The sequence below is a fragment of the Dendrobates tinctorius genome, unplaced genomic scaffold (assembly GCF_039654945.1).
Source record: "Dendrobates tinctorius isolate UK_male_01 unplaced genomic scaffold, ASM3965494v1 ptg000150l, whole genome shotgun sequence".
In the NCBI taxonomy this organism is placed as follows: Eukaryota; Metazoa; Chordata; class Amphibia; order Anura; family Dendrobatidae; genus Dendrobates; species Dendrobates tinctorius.
Genome location: NW_027361817.1, coordinates 10,681,518 through 10,697,478, shown reverse-complemented (window position 1 = coordinate 10,697,478; position 15,961 = coordinate 10,681,518). Strand labels below are relative to the sequence as shown.

At 49.7% G+C, this 15,961-nt stretch overlaps 1 long non-coding RNA gene across 2 annotated transcripts in view; it reads left to right on the top strand.

Moving 5' to 3' along the window:
• Positions 1-384: 384 nt before the first annotated feature.
• The window catches only part of LOC141049821 (uncharacterized), a 40,008-nt gene continuing 24,431 nt past the window's right edge, over positions 385-15,961 (top strand). The window contains exons 1-2 of one of the 2 annotated variants that reach the window (XR_012220451.1): positions 385-517; positions 12,769-12,880. This is a non-coding gene — a long non-coding RNA (uncharacterized lncRNA). Of the gene's footprint in view, positions 518-12,765; positions 12,881-15,961 lie in introns of both variants that reach the window. The other variant, XR_012220452.1, reaches the window with a different exon arrangement.

Genomic DNA, 15,961 nt, shown 5'->3' with positions numbered 1-15,961 from the left:
GAAAACAGGCAAAGGCAGAGAACATAGTAAGTACTACACGTCCAAGGATAACAGAGACAAAACATGGCACAATAGAAAACACAAGACATGGCACGAGACAAGAGGCAGAATACAAGCACAGAGCGTGTGCAGAGAAGTACTACAGGGCAGAGTGCAGGGTCACAGAATACAGGGAGCGACCAAGCAGCCATGCAGGGAAGCAACATGATACTCCCGCCCCGACCATAGGAAGGGGCTGTCTGATATAGCACCATAGCACCTGCACTTCCGGGTCAGGACCAGGGAAGGACTTCCGATTCATATCCTCCAGGGTCATAGAGAGCATTGCTAGATCAGACTGGGCTTGACCATAGAGAAGGTCACATGATCAGGCGCTCCAGAAACACTAAGAGGTTAGCTGGGTCAGACAGTGCTGGAACATAGGAAAGGTCACATGATCAGGGGCAGGACCACAAAGACAACCACAGCAGGCAGAGCAGAGACGGGCGCGCACACAGCAACGGCGTGCAGCCATGAGGTACGCGTGCGCATACACACTGCTCCAGGAGTCACGCAGCACAGCAGACATGAGGTGCGCGTGCACACTGCTCCGGGGATCTTGCAGCATAGCAGACATGAGGTGCACGTGCACACTGCTTCGGGGATCTTGCAGCATAGCAGACATGAGGTACGCATGCACACTGCTTCAGGGATCTTGCAGCATAGCAGACATAAGGTGCACGTGCACACTGCTTCAGTGATCTTACAGCATAGCAGACATAGCGGGCATGACAGGTTCCCCTTAGAGGTATTAGCAGGAGAGGTCGAGAAGACCCCACCGATCCCTGAGCTGGATGTGTCCTCTGGTAAGTTAGGGAAAGCTCAGCTCCAGGATCCCACTTTGACCAGGGCACGGGAGAAAGTAATCGAGGTAAATGGGGTGGCTCAGCAACCGGGTGTGGAGACGGAGTACTCATGAATGGTGATCAACCAGGAGTTACTATACAGGGTTGATAAAATCCAGGATGAGGTGGTAGAACAATTGGTTGTGCCCCAATTTACCATCTGGCGGTGCTCGACATGGCTCACACTCACATGCTGGGAGGGCATTTGGGAGCCAAAAAGATGCAGGAGCGCATACTGCAGCGTTTTTTCTGGCCAGGTGACTACGCTGAGGTACAAAGGTACTGCGATACAACTAACCTCACCCACTGCAAACTACCAGAGTTCATTGGTGCCTCTGCCCATTATAGAGGTGCCTTTTCAGGGCCGGACTGGGACTAAAATTCAGCCCTGGCATTTGAAGTTACACAGGCCCACTAGTCACATGGTGACTATATAATATCTTTGTACACTTGTAGGTTACAAGAAGTGAGAGGAGATTAACACGACTATATAACGTGTAATCAGAGCTGTGCCCAGTATTTCAGCTCAGTCCTATTTATTGCTTTTAGGTACAGTACTCCTCCCAAAGCTCTGTCCCCTTTTGTAGGCACGGTGACAGAATTCCTGGCAGAACTGCTATCCATTGGGCAACCAGACCCCCTGGTCATAGCCGCCCCTATCATACCTCCCAACTTTTGAAGAAGGGAAAGATGGAGAAAGACTGCGGCGCGCACAGCTCGCCGCTGCAAATTTTGGCCACGCCCAGCCACACCCATTTCACAACTAGTCACACCCATGTCCACACCTAATCGCACCCATTTAGCACTGCTGATCACACTGACTGGTACTGAGGGCACAGTGGCTGGCATTATGGGCACACTGATTGGCACTAAGGAAGAGAGAAAACAGAGAGAGAGAAAAAAGAAAACAGAGAGAGCGAGAAAGAAAGGGGAAAGAAAGAACAGTGAGAGACAAAGAAAGAACAGTGAGAGACAGAGAAAGAACAGAGAGAGAAAGAAAGAGGGGAAAGAAAGAAAGAACAGAGAGAGAGAAAAGAACAGAGAGAAGTAAAGAAAAGAAAGAAAGAACAGAGAGAAAGAGAGGAAAGAAAAAGAAAGAAAGAAAGAGGGGAAGAAAGAACAGAGAGAGAAAAAAGAAAGATTAGAGAGAGAAAGAAAATGAGGGAAAGACAGAACAGAGAATGAAAGAACAGAGAAAGAGAGAAAGAAATAAAGAAAGATTCTATAAAGATACTATAGCAGCCCGGCTCCCATTGTAGTGCCTACCTGAGCCTCCCGGTGCAGGACCTATCATGATCCGCTCACATGGCCGGCATCCCCGATTCCAAGGCGATCCTGCTGTCTGCGCTGTCGGAGGAGAACACAGTGATGGATCTGAAGAATTCCTGGTTCCGTCACAATCTCCTCAAGAAATTATCTCATTTCCGGTCAGCTTCCAGCACGTCACTTCAGGTGGAACGTCATGTGTGTGTTTTAAAATGCTCCTCGGGGCTCTGCCGTGTACTCCTGTGTCCGTGGGAAAAGCCCGCTTTGTACACACTTGGCTCCGCTCCGTACATCCCGTACACATATGGCTCCACTCCATACACACACGGCTCTGCTCCGTCCACCTCGTACACGCGCGGCTCCTCTCCGTACACCTCGTACACGCGCGGCTCCGCTCCGTCCACCTCGTACACGCGCGGCTCCGCTCCGTCCACCTCGTACACACACACGGCTCCGCTCCGTACACCTCGTACACACGGCTCCTCTCCGTACACCTCGTACACACACGGCTCCGCTCCGTACACCTCGTACACGCGGCTCTGCTCCGTACACCTCGTACACACACGGCTCCGCTCCGTACACCTCGTACACACACGGCTCCGCTCCGTACACCTCGTACACACACGGCTCCGCTCCGTACACCTCGTACACACACACGACTCTGCTCCGTACACCTCGTACACACACACGGCTCCGCTCCGTACACCTCGTACACACACACGGCTCCTCTCCGTACACCTCGTACACACGGCTCCGCTCCGTACACCTCGTACACGCGGCTCCGCTCCGTACACCTCGTAAACACACGGCTCCGCTCCGTACACCTCGTACACACACACGGCTCCGCTCCGTACACCTCGTACACACACACGGCTCCGCTCCGTACACCTCGTACACACACACGGCTCCGCTCCGTACACCTCGTACACACACACGGCTCCGCTCCGTACACCTCGTACACACACGGCTCCGCTCCGTACACGCGGCTCCGCTCCGTACACCTCATACACACGCGGCTCCGCTCCGTACACCTCGCACACACGCGGCTCCGCTCCGTACACCTCGTACACACGCGGCTCCTCTCCGTACACCTCGTACACGCGGCTCCGCTCCGTACACCTCGTACACGCAGCTCTGCTCCGTACACCTCGTACACACGCGGCTCCGCTCCGTACACCTCGTACACACGGCTCCTCTCCGTACACCTCGTACACACGGCTCCGCTCCGTACACCTCGTACACACGGCTCCTCTCCGTACACCTCGTACACACGGCTCCGCTCCGTACACCTCGTACACACGGCTCCGCTCCGTACACCTCGTACACACGCGGCTCCGCTCCGTACACCTCGTACACACGGCTCCTCTCCGTACACCTCGTTCACACACGGCACCACTCCGTACACCTCGCACACATGGCTCCTCTCCGTACACCTCGTACACACGCGGCTCCGCTCCGTACACCTCATACACACACGGCTCCGCTCCGTACACCTCGTACACACTGCTCCTCTCCGTACACCTCGTACACACGGCCCCGCTCCGTACACCTCGTACACACACGGCTCCACTCCGTACACCTCGTACACACACGGCTCCGCTCCGTACACCTCGTACACACACACGGCTCCGCTCCGTACACCTCGTACACACACACGGCTCCGCTCCGTACACCTCGTACACACACACGGCTCCGCTCCGTACACCTCGTACACACACACGGCTCCTCTCCGTACACCTCGTACACGCGGCTCCGCTCCGTACACCTCGTACACACACACGGCTCCGCTCCGTACACCTCGTACACACACACGGCTCCGCTCCGTACACCTCGTACACACACACGGCTCCGCTCCGTACACCTCGTACACACACACGGCTCCGCTCCGTACACCTCGTACACACACGGCTCCGCTCCGTACACGCGGCTCCGCTCCGTACACCTCGTACACACGCGGCTCCGCTCCGTACACCTCGTACACACGCGGCTCCGCTCCGTACACCTCGTACACACGCGGCTCCTCTCCGTACACCTCGTACACGCGGCTCCGCTCCGTACACCTCGTACACGCGGCTCTGCTCCGTACACCTCATACACACGCGGCTCCGCTCCGTACACCTCGTACACACGGCTCCTCTCCGTACACCTCGTACACACGGCTCCGCTCCGTACACCTCGTACACACGGCTCCTCTCCGTACACCTCGTACACACGGCTCCTCTCCGTACACCTCGTACACACGGCTCCGCTCCGTACACCTCGTACACACGGCTCCGCTCCGTACACCTCGTACACACGCGGCTCCGCTCCGTACACCTCGTACACACGGCTCCTCTCCGTACACCTCGTTCACACACGGCACCACTCCGTACACCTCGCACACACGGCTCCTCTCCGTACACCTCGTACACACGCGGCTCTGCTCCGTACACCTCATACACACACGGCTCCGCTCCGTACACCTCGTACACACTGCTCCTCTCCGTACACCTCGTACACACGGCCCCGCTCCGTACACCTCGTACACACACGGCTCCGCTCTGTACACCTCATACACACACGGCTCTGCTACATCCACACTGTAAATCCTGACCCCACACATACTTACCTCAACCAGCACCATGGCAACAGCAAAGCAGAGTCTTGCAGACGGTAGAGGCAAGGCTGAGCGCACAGGACCTGTGATGAGGTCACAGGAGGGGCGGAGTCAGGGGTGACATGTCGGGGGTCTGGACAAAGGCTCCTGATCATGTGACCCCCTGACTCCTCCCCTCCTGTGACCTCATCATAGGTCCTGCGAACAGAGCGAGCAGGCAAGCGAGTGCGACGCTGTGAGTGGCTGCGGGGGGAGGGGGGGTCTCATGCTAAGGCGAGGATGGGGGGCGTGGCGGCTTATCTCCCTGCAGTGCGGGAGCAACAGTGGCCGCAGCAGCTGGCAAGCGGCCAGATGATTGGGCGCTGCCGCCCGCGGCCCACATGACAGCGTCCCAGCGGGAAAATGCCCGGTTGGTTATATTGCCAATCCGGGCCTGTGCCTTTTGAGCGGATTGTGCTGGATCTGGTAGGGCCAATAGTGAAATCCGCCCGGGGTAACCAACACATATTAGTAGTCATAGACTACACCACTTGGTACCCGGAGGCAATACCATTCCACCACACCTCGGCTAAACTAATAGCCCGTGAACTATTTGCCATGTTTTGTTGCCTTCGACTACACAAGGAGATCCTTACGGATCAGAGAACTCCTTTTATGTCTAAGGTGAACAGGGAGCTATGTAAGCTGCTCCAGATTAAACAGCTACATACGTTGGTATTCCATCCGCAAATGACGGATTGGTGGAGAGGTTTAATAAGACCCTCAAAGCCATGCTCAAAAAGGTGGTCGTCAAGGTTGGGAGGGATTGGGACATGTTATTGCCCCATCTAGTGTTCGCCATCCGTGAAGTACCGCAGGCGTCCACGGGGTTCTCCACATTTGAGCTCTTGTATGGCAGGCACCCAAGGGGACTACTGGATCTAGCCAAGTAGACATGGGAACAGGAGCCCACTCCACATAAGAGTGTCATCGAGCATGTGGCAAGTATGCAGGATCGGATTGCGGCCATGCGGCTCATAATAAAGGAGTATCTGTTGGATGCCCAGGCCTCTCAGAGCCGCTCATATAATAAAAGGGACCTTTAAAGAAGGGGACCATGTGTTGGTATTCGTGCCCACCCCAGAGAGTAAGCTTATGGCCAAGTGGCATGGGGCCATTTGAGATATGAGGGAAGGTGAGCAAAGTGAATTATAAGGTGTACCAACCCAGGAAGAGGAAACCCGATCAATTGTATCATGTTAACCTGGTAAAATTCTGGAAGGACCGGGAGTGCTTAGTCACAGAGGCGACACCGGGCGTACCAATGGGTAACCCTCTGGCCCTGGGCAGGGATGTGGCCGGGTGTGAGGTAAAAGTAAATGATGCCCTCACAAAACAGCAGCGACAGGAGGCTTGTGCTTTGGTCCACTGGAATACGGATGTATTCTCAGAGCTGCCGGGGCGAACCATGGTGATCTAACATGACATTGTCACCGAGCCCCAGGTAAGGGTACAGATGAAACCATACCTGCTACCAGAAGCCTGGAGACGAGCCATAGAAGCTGAAGTGAAGCAAATGTTTCAATTAGGAGTCATTGAAGAGTCCCGGAGTGAGTGGGCTAGCCCCATTGTGCTAATACCTAAACCAGACGCGTCGTTGCGCTTCTGTAATGACTTCAGAAAGTTAAATGAGGTGTCAAAATTTGACCTCTATCCAATGCCCCAAGTGGACGAGCTAATTGAAAGACTGGGGAAGGCCCAGTACTTCACTATGCTCAAACTTACAAAAGGATACTGTCAGGTCCCACTAACAGAATTGGCTAAAGAGAAGACTGCATTTATCACACCAGAGGCTGATTGACATAGTGTTAGAACCACATCAGAAATGCGCATCAGCATATTTAGACGACATATTCATCTTTAGTACCAACTGTGTGACATACCTGTCCTAGGTACAAGCAGTGCTGGAGTCTCTCTGAATCGCAACACCACGCACACCACGCTCGCACGCACACCACGACACTGCTGCAAGAAGCACACCAAAGACTGCTCAAAAGAGCTCCCTGATGAGGCCTTTCTTCAGGGAATTTGAAGCCGACAAGCGACAGGTGGTTTTCACTCTGTGCCATCAGACCCTGAAACGAGGCATAAATGTTCTGAACCTGAGCACCATCTGTATGACGAGTCATCTGAATTTCAGGCATGAGGTGCAGTTTAGTACACACCTTAAAACCATGACAGATCTGAGCCTCTTCCTGCTCCCTATTGTTCTCTGACCTCAGCCGCTTTCTTTCGTTCACGTTCAACATGGACACCTGCCTCCCAGCATATAGAGGATGTGACAGCATCAACAACACCACCAGCATTGTCATCAGTCTTCTCCACACTGTTTCATGGAAGTGTTCAGCTTTCCATCCCCTAAATCCTCAATAGAAATAAGAGATATCAACCTAGCCACCCATGAGCCATGGTCATGGAAGACAGCATTTCTAAATTACTAGCATTTGAAATGCTGCCATTCCGCCTTGTAGAGTCATACAGTTTAAAAAAAAATGATGTTAGTGGTTGTCCCGCAGTACGTTGTTCCCAGCTGTCACTGCTTTCACAGGCGGGCCATCCCTGCCCTGCACAAGCATGTTGCGGATCAAATCAAGTGTGCACTGCGCAACGTCATTGTGGCGACATTGCATTCATTCTGAATTATCCAGACATATTATTTCAGTAGGCCCAGAGACATAAGCTAGAGTTCATGTGAGAATGACTGTTGGCCATTATTGTCATGTTTACTGGCTGCTGATTAGCTATTTTATTTGTCCTAATATTGTTCTACTATCTTTGGGAAACAAAGGCACAATGTTTGAATGTTTGTTAATATGTTGATAACTCATTGGTGCTCTGCAATATGAAGGACAATCTATGCATGTTGTTTGTATCCTCCTGCAGTGAACAGTGGCCTCCTTCCACCTTCCCCCAAGACTATAGAGGAATGCCTGAATGAGAGTTGTGACCTATAAAAAGGAGGATCTGCCTGTGTTCAGAGAGTCTACATTACAGAAATCATGGCATCATCACTCCAACTGAAGTAATATGCTGCCACATTTGACCATCGCTGAACCAACTGGCCTTGTACCTTGTATGCACTCAATGGACTGTCATCTTCCCACGCTTGGCATTACCTCCTCTCTGTGTGCGTGCCTCAGGTGGGGTAGCGACCCTGGAAGATCTGAAGTCACAGCTGCTATTATCCCGGCGAGTCAGCGGAAGGATGAGACTCTATAATTTGCACCATTGTGGGTATTTGCTGGGACTGTTCTATGTGCTATTTTGCGTTGTGGTTCAATAAAGTATTAAAGTAGTATTGTCACACTGTTTTTACCTCACTCTGTGTTGTCTGAGTAGTGTTCTGCCCACGGGGAGAGAGAGTGGGTGTTCAGTGGTATGAGCCCTGGTCCATGCAGTCTTGTTAAAGACAGCCAAGTCAGCAGACGAGAGCACCCACTGATCACAGCATCTCCACAATTGGTGGCAGCAGTGGGATACTACTCAGCCCATCGGAACCAGAGGAGCTGCAGGGGACTCGTGTTCGTAAACACCGTCCAGGGCTCCACAACCAGGGAGGCATACAGACAGACCCAGCAGACCATTGATGAGGCATACACAGTAGGTTTAGGACGCCGCCATGTCCAACCCCATCAACTCGGCCTTGGGAAGAGGACCAGAGTGGATGTATAGCCGCAACAAAAAATAACAACTAGAGGAGCTGTGCCAGCTTCGAAGCATTTAATACCGGACCACCGACACTCGGTCGGATTTGATCAAGGAATTGGTCCGTTGGGATGCCCAGAACATCAAGGAGGATGATGAAAACTCTGCTGAAGTGGACACAGAGGAATTAAGCTGTGTGCCAAATCCAGGATCCAATGGTAGTCTGGAATCTAATACCCAGTCACCAGCAGCCCGAATCCAGGAATTGTTGATTGCATTGGGACCTGGAGCCTCAAGTGAGGAGAAGACTCATTGAATCAGTTTTGGTAGTTCCAGTACCCCTACCACCAATGCTGGACCCTACCTCCATGATGACCCACCACCAAAGAAATCACCTTTGCTACAGAGACATGCCAGTGTTTAATGAGTCCAACTGTAATTATTTTATGGGTACTACGGAATCTGATTGCGTGGGATAATAGGAAATTGAGACCAAAGTTGATGCAAATGAGTATATTAACAAGAGAAACAAAACTAATAGAGCACTTCCTGCAACGTAACGAATGCACAGCACAATATAAAATGTCCAGTGTAGCGGAAGAGCGGGGCACAGCAGCTAATATGAACCAGTCCAACATTAATATGACGCAGGTGTGCACAAGACACTAAACGTGGGAGTCCAGCAGTAAGTATAAGAGTAAGCACACCACTTTTAATAAGGAAGTCCAGCTATATTATGAATGAGCACAGACACAGCACTAAAGTGTAGAAGTCCAGCAAACATATGGGTGGAAATGCACGCGGTACTTAAACGTACAGTAGAAGACCAGCACTATACGGGACTGACATTAACAGGAGAAGGTCACTATTTGTACCTTTTTGGTCTGAAAGTTCTGCACAAGTCCAGCACCGCAGCCCAACAAACACAGGCCTAGAGGAGATGATGATGTCAGGATTCTTTACAAGCCACAGCAGATCCAGAGGCGAATAGTTCCACACTAGAAATCCAGACAGTAGTTAAGCCCAGACAGCATCAGGGAGACGCACAGAGGACTGTAGGCAGCATAACGTGGAGAGGCAGAGCACCGAGTAATGTGCAGCAGCAGCAGGGAGTCCACCAGTAGACAGGCAGAAGCTCAGGAGCCAACAGCAATAAAATACTCAGGCAAAGAGGAACACACGGCCCGGACTTAAATAATCAGAACAGACAGGAAGTTCCATGACAAGGCGATATACAAGACTCCATCTTGGATAAGGGTGAACAGGCACAAAGGAATGTCCGGAATCCTTACACCAACATAGAGGTTGACGAACATCTGCAAGATTTTGAGACTCTAATGCTGATGCACCTGGTGCCCATAGCTGATTGGGCTAAACACCTGTGGACTAGTTGACTGGTCGGGCACGGGATGCTGCCCTGTCACTTGGGCCTCAATATTGTCTGGACTATGGAACTATCAAGGACACCCTGCTGGCACTTTTCACCATCACCCCCGAAAGATAATGCACCAAGTTCTGGACATTGTCTCTCTAGGGGGTCTCCTGTGCAGAATTTGGCAGTCAACTCCGGAGACACTGCAACCGCTGGCTCGACAGTAGGGCTGCCCACTCCGCTGCTGCCCTTCGGGATGTGATCGTGCTTGAGCAATTTATGGAGAACATAGCCCCAGAAATTTGAGAGTGGGTAGTTGACTGGAAGCCTGACACCCCAGAGCAAGCAGCCCGATTGGCTCACAAGTTTACAGTCAACTGACCATGCCAGAGACTAGATATGCCCACCAATCCCAGAAGACCCATCAACCAAATATTTGACCACCACCAGTCATTCAAGCAGGATTTTCCCACTTTCCAGCAGAAAACCCATCAGGACAAAAGATTATTAACAGTACCAGTGATTTGCCTCACCCATGGTGCTGTTGTACATGCAGGCGCCTTGGACATGTTGCCAAAGATTGTTCCCAGGGCCGGGGATCCATGCCTGGAGACCATCTGCCGGCAAATCCAGTCAATGTCTGCCAAGACGAGCCATCAGGGTCTGAGAGTCACTACCCCCGGGATACACCAGCAAAGGATTAAGTAATATACCCTGTTCACACTATATGGCAGGTTGACCACCCTACACCAGTCAACCTCCATAGCCTCCTCCAGCCAGTCAAGGTCAGTGATATCAAGGCCCAGGGACCTCAGAACACTGGGTCTTCCATCACCCTAACCAGCTCAAATATTGTACCACCAGAACACCATTTACCAAGCCACCAAGTGGCCATCTCCAGGGCTGGGGGGTCAGCGCTTGGGGAATGGGCACATTTATGTGGGCAATTTACAGGCCAATGTACGAGAGAAGAAGCTGGAGGAGTTGTTCCGTCAGTATGGAAGGCATCATCACTCCAACTGAAGTAATACAGAGCTGCCACAGTTGACCATCGCTGAACCATGGATACAATTGGAGAAAGCCTGGATTGAGACCTGCCGGTCGCCTGGTTCCATGGAGATGTTTGGAGAAGCCAGGTTGTGATCATTTGATCAACTTGCCTTGCACCTTGTATGGACTCAATGAACTGTCATCTTCCTACGCTTGACGTTACCTCCTCTCTGTGTGTGTGCCTCAGGTGGGGCAGCGATTCTGGAAGATCTGAAGTCACAGCTGCTATTATCCCAGCGAGTTAGTGAAAGGGTGATACTCTGTAATTTGCACCTTCTTGGGTATTTGCTGGGACTGTTCTATTTGCTATTGTGAGTTGTAGTCAATAAAGTATTGTCACACTGTTTTTACCCTCATCCTGTGTTGTCTGAGTAGTGTTCTACCCATGGTGAGAGAGAGCGGGCATTCAGTGGTATGAGCCCTGGTACATGCAGTCTTGCTAAAGACAGCCAGGCCAATGTGCGAAAGCACCCACTGTCAGTCAGGAGGAAATGACTGCAGGCTGTTCTTAAACTTTTCTATTTGGGGATAAATCCCACCACATGCAGAAGTTGTAGACTGGGAACATAAAGCAGGCAGATGAGTAATTGCTGCATGTGAACCTCTTGCCCGGCTAAGTGGTGTAAAATCTCATAGCAGCTCTAAGCCTAGCCAGTTTGACTCACTTCCCTTGCTTTGCGCATGTGCTAAACTTTGTGATGCAGAGCTTCCTAAAAAAATTACCCACACATGTCGGATCTGCTGCTGAAAGTGCGGGCGGTATGTGCGCACATTCAACGTTCTTACCCTGCTGATGCTTGTATGGCTGCACTGCAGCATCACTTCTGCTTACCTGATCACCAACAAGGTGGAACCCTACCTTGCATATGCTGGAGAGACTGTGCGTGCAGCAGCAGGCAATAGTGGAGTTTCAGCTACAGCACGCACGGATAAGTTGCACTGCAGAACAACACCACCCCTCACCACCAATGATTGGGCCTCCATGCGAGACGTGTGTGCCATGTTGCACTGCTTTGAATATTCCACCAATATGGCCAGTGCTGATGACACCATCATTGGTGTTACTATACCACTTATATGCCTGCTGGAAAAAGCAATTCAGGCCATGATGGATGAGGTGGTGGCACAGGAGGAGGAGCAGAGTCAATTCACACCATTATCAGGCCTGTATCAAAAGATGGGGTAGGGGAAAAGGAAAGTCAGCTCACCACAGCATACTGTTCTGTAGTAGTGGAAGTCCTCTGCACAAAGCTGACCCAGTCCAGGGCATCAGCAATCAGCAGAAAAGAAGAAATGTGCTCCAGCGATGAAACAATCCACTAATTTATTAAAAAAAGTTTTTTATTTGCTTCCTAGAAACATGCAAAAACAATTTGGGTAACACAAGAAGCAGAGATATGACCAACGCGTTTCAGCAATTATGCCTTAATCAGGCCTGTAGTTCCCACATGGCTTGGAGGGTGGGTTACTATCTCCACATTGGCTAGGTACCCAACTGAACAGGCAGGGGACAGTTTGGGAGTATGGTCATGATGATGATGAGGAGGAGGCAGGGGTGGAGGAACAACCATTTTCACAGCAGAGTGGCGCTCAAAACCGCTCACGGGCATCAATGGAGCATGGCTGGGGGATACAGAGTACCCAGATGATATGCCTCCCATCGAGGACAACTTGTTGCTGTCTCTGGGCAGTGTGACACACATGAGCCAATACATGCTGCAGTGCCTGCGGAATGACCGCTGAGTTGCCCATATTGTTACAAGTGCAGATTACTAGGTGACCTCCCTGATGCAACCCCGCTACAAGGAAAATGTACCATCATTACTTCCGTCACTGGAGAGGGTTCTTAAAATGTGTGAATGCAACCACACTCTGGTAAAAAAAAAACTACTAATGGCTTTCCCATCTGACAGCAGGGGCTCAGTGGAACAACAGGGTAGAGGAGGAAGTCGCTAACGCAGCTGGGGCACCGCCAGTGGAAGGCAAGGTTAGCATGGCTGAAATGTGGAAGCTATAGACTGGACCAAGGTGAGTCATTGTATGTGGTATATCTTGATTTTTCCAAAGCGTTTGATACCGTGCCACACAAGAGGTTGGTACACAAAATGAGAATGCTGGGTCTGGGGGAAAATGTGTGTAAATGGGTAAGTAACAGGCTTAGTGATAGAAAGCAGAGGGTGGTTATAAATGGTATATTCTCTAACTGGGTCGCTGTGACCAGTGGGGTACCGCAGGGGTCGATGTTGGGACCTATTCTATTCAACATATTTATTAACGATCTGGTAGAAGGTTTACACAGTAAAATATCGATATTTGCAGATGATACAAAACTATGTAAAGCAGTCAATACAAGAGAAGATAGTATTCTGCTACAGATGGATCTGGATAAGTTGGGAACTTGGGCTGAAAGGTGGCAGATGCAGTTTAACAATGATAAATGTAAGGTTATACACATGGGGAGTTGGAATCAATATCACCATTACACACTGAACGGTAAACCACTGGGTAAATCTGACATGGAGAAGGACTTGAGGATCCTATTTAATGATAAACTTACCTGGAGCAGCCAGTGCCAGGCAGCGGCTGCCAAGGCAAACAGGATCATGGGGTGCATTAAAAGAGGTCTGGATACACATGATGAGAGCATTATACTGCCTCTGCACAAATCCCTGGTTAGACCGCACATGGAGTACTGTGTACAGTTTTGGGCACCAGTGCTCAGGAAGGATATAATGGAACTAGAACGGGTACAAAGGAGGGCAACAAAATTAATAAAGGGGATGGGAGAACTACAATACCCAGAGAGATTAGCAAAATTAGGATTATTTAGTCTAGAAAAAAGACGACTGAGGGGCAATCTAATAACCATGTATAAGTATATAAGGGAACAATACAAATATCTCTCCGAGGATCTGTTTTTACCAAGGAAGGTGACGGTCACAAGGGGGCATTCTCTGCGTCTGAAGGAGAAAAGGTTTTTCCACCAACATAGAAGAGGATTCTTTACTGTTAGGGCAGTGAGAATCTGGAATTCAGTGCCTAGGAGGTGGTGATGGCGAACTCAGTCGAAGGGTTCAAGAGAGGCCTGGATGTCTTCCTGGAGCGTAGCAATATTGTATCTTACAGTTATTGTTAGGTTCTTTAGAAGGACGTAGATCTGGGAATTTATTCTGACAGAATTTTATAGGCTGAACTGGATGAACTAATGTCTTTTTTCGGCCTTACTAACTATGCTACTATGTTAACTATATGAGCATGCCTCAATATCCGGCACCACTATCTGATACAGTCTGTATTAGTAAGAGGCAGCGTTCAACATGGTTGAAGACTACCTGTCCACACGTCTCCACAAATGGGTCTGCCTCATTTAACTTCTTTTTGTTAGGAAGTTATAAGGGTTAAAAGTTGACCAGCGATTTCTCATTTTTACAACACCATTTTATTTTTAGGACCACATCACATTTGAAGCCACTTTGAGGGGTCTATATGATAGAAAATACCCAAAAGTGACACCATTCTAAAATCTGCACCCCTTAAGGTGCTCAAAACCACATTCAAGAAGTTTATTAACCCTTTAGGTGCCTCACAGGAATTTTTTGGAATATTTAAAAAAAAATGAACATCTAACTTTTTTTCACAAAAAAAATAATTCAGGTTCAATTTTTTTTATTTTACCAAGGGTAACAGGAGAAATTGGACTGCAAATGTTATTGTGCAATTTGTCCTGAGTACGCTGATACCTGATTTGTGGGGGGAACGACTGTTACGGCGCATGGCAGAGCTCAGAATGGAAGGAGCGCCGTTTGACTTTTTCAATGCAAAATTGTCTGGAATTCAGATCGGACGCCATGTCACGTTTGGAGAGTCCCTGATGTACCTAAACAGTGGAAACCCCCTACAAGTGACCCCATTTTGGAAACTAGACCCCCCAAGGAACTTATCTAGATATGTGGTGAGAACTTTGAAACCACAAGGGCTTTACAGAAGTTTATAACGTACAGCGGTATAATTAAAAAATCTTATTTTTTCCACAAAAATGATCTTTTCACCCCAATTTTTATTTTCCCAAGGGTAACAGGACCCTAAAAGTTATTGTGCAATTTGTCCTGAGTACGCTGATACCCCACATGTGGGGGTAAACCACTATTTGGGCGCATGGCAGAGCTTGGAAGGGAAGCAGCGCCATTTGACATTTTTGGCTGGAATTGAGATCAGACACCATGTCGCGATTGGAAAACCCCTGATGTACCAAAACAGTGGAAACCCCCCACAAATGACACCATTTTGGAACCTAGACCCCTTAAGGAACTTATCTAGATGTGTGGTGAGAACTTTGAACCCCCAAGGGCTTCACAGAAGTTTATAACATACAGCCGTACAATTAAAAAATCATATTTTTTCCACAAAAATGATCTTTTCACCCTCAATTCTTATTTTTCCAAGGGTAACAGGACCCTAAAAGTTATTGTGCAATTTGTCCTGAGTACGCTGATACCCCACATGTGGGGGTAAACCACTATTTGGGCGCATGGCAGAGCTCGGAAGGGAAGCAGCGCCATTTGACGTTTTTGGCTGGAATTGAGATCGGACACCATGTCGCGATTGGAAAACCCCTGATGTACCAAAACAGTGGAAACCCCCCCACAAATGACACCATTTTGGAAACTAGACCCCCTAAGGAACTTATCTAGATGTGTGGTGAGAACTTTGAACCCCCAAGGGCTTCACAGAAGTTTATAACATGAAGCCGTACAATTAAAAAATCATATTTTTTCCACAAAAATGATCTTTTCACCCTCAATTATTATTTTTCCAAGGGTAACAGCACCCTAAAAGTTATTGTGCAATTTGTCCTGAGTACGCTGATACCCCACATGTGGGGGTAAACCACTATTTGGGAGCATGGCAGAGCTCGGAAGGGAAGCAGCGCCATTTGACGTTTTTGGCTGGAATTGAGATCGGACACCATGTCACGATTGGAAAACCCCTGATGTACCTAAACAGTGGAAACTCCCCACAAATAACACCATTTTGTAAACTAGACCCCCCAAGGAACTTATCTAGATGTTGGTGAGCACTTTGAACCCCCCAGTGCTTCACAGAAGTTTA